Here is a 1,446-nt window from a genome sequence, read left to right as displayed (position 1 = left end):
CTATATCTTTCGATAGCTGGGCACCATCAGCTTTCTTCACCACATTTGCCCATTCACTGGCTTTGTCTTTAGCAATTGTGTCGGGAAGGTGGGCATCATAGAATGCCAATTTAACAGAAGAAAGTATTCTTGCATTGATGGAGTACTTGAGTGGAGGCCCAATGTCCTTCTGCTACCTTAGTACTAAACCTATAAATATAGCCACATAGATCTATTTCCCCATCCTCATATAAATATATTTACATATGTACATGTCTTTATCTAGACCTCCATGAATACCCACAATAATAATAATTATAACTTATCGAGGGTTCATGAGGGAGGGTGTTGCAGGGAGAGGGTGGGGGAAAAGGAGCTGATACCAAGGGCTCAAGTAGAAAGCAAATGTTTTGAGAATGACGATGGCAACAAATGTACAAATGTGCCTGACATACAATGGATGTATGTATGAATTGTGATAAGAGTTGTATGAGCCCCCAGTAAAATGAATTTTTAAAAAAGGAGATAATGCTTGTCATAAGATGTAACTATGTGACACCAATGCATAATTAAATATTATTTTAAAATTCTTAAAGCAATATAAAAAAAGTCCCCATCCCCAAGAAGATTAGACTACTTATTTAGAAAGCTGAGGGCAGGCAGCCTCTGGACAAGTGAGTGGGAGGGCGAAGGGCAAGCTTTCGGGAAAAACGGACCACCGTGCCAAATCGACCTCTTTGTACCTTCTGCCACAAACAAGTCAAGCAAACAAAACAAAACTGCCATCAAGTTGATGCTGACGCTACAGGAGAGAGTAGACCTGCCCCCATGAGTTTCTAGGACTACTGGAGTAGAAAGTCTGGCCTGTCTCCCAAGGAGGAGCGGTGGTCTTGAACTGCTGAGCTTGCATACTGCAGCCCAATGTGTAACCACTGTGCCACTGAAACTACCCGTTTTTAGAAGCTTGGCTTTGCCCTCCTCCCCCCAAATAGGAAAAAATGTCCTTTGCTGTTCAGGCTAAGACAGGATAAAAGGTTATAAAGGGCGTAGTCAAGCTCTGGAAAGTTCCTATAGACATAAGAAAAACAAAAACATAAGCTATGTGATTGGGTAGATTGACAGGGAGTGTTTCTAAAGGCCATTATAAATTCAAGGCAACAAGAGAAATGGAGATGTGTTGGTACCCATTCTTCTGCTGAAATGAATGTCTGTGTTCTTTAGCTCCTAGCAAAGTCCTCAGCTAAGGGTGTTCCTTGCCACCCACATTACCGCTCAGTTTGGTCACAGCTTTGGGTAGAGGTGTGGGTTGTGCAATTTGCAAGATAAACAGCTGAGGATTGGTCCTTTGCTGCTGCTTAAAAGGAAGGTTTGAGATTTTTCCCAAACTGGATGTAGGGAGGAGGGTTGCTTTCACCACGCCTACACAAATGATGCCTGAATCCGGCATCCAAAGAGGCCAGGAAAGGA

Source organism: Echinops telfairi, unplaced genomic scaffold (genome assembly GCF_000313985.2).
Source record: "Echinops telfairi isolate 266 unplaced genomic scaffold, ASM31398v2 ScPeMD7_7463;HRSCAF=8501, whole genome shotgun sequence".
Taxonomy (NCBI): domain Eukaryota; kingdom Metazoa; phylum Chordata; class Mammalia; order Afrosoricida; family Tenrecidae; genus Echinops; species Echinops telfairi.
This window is presented reverse-complemented; position numbering follows the sequence as displayed.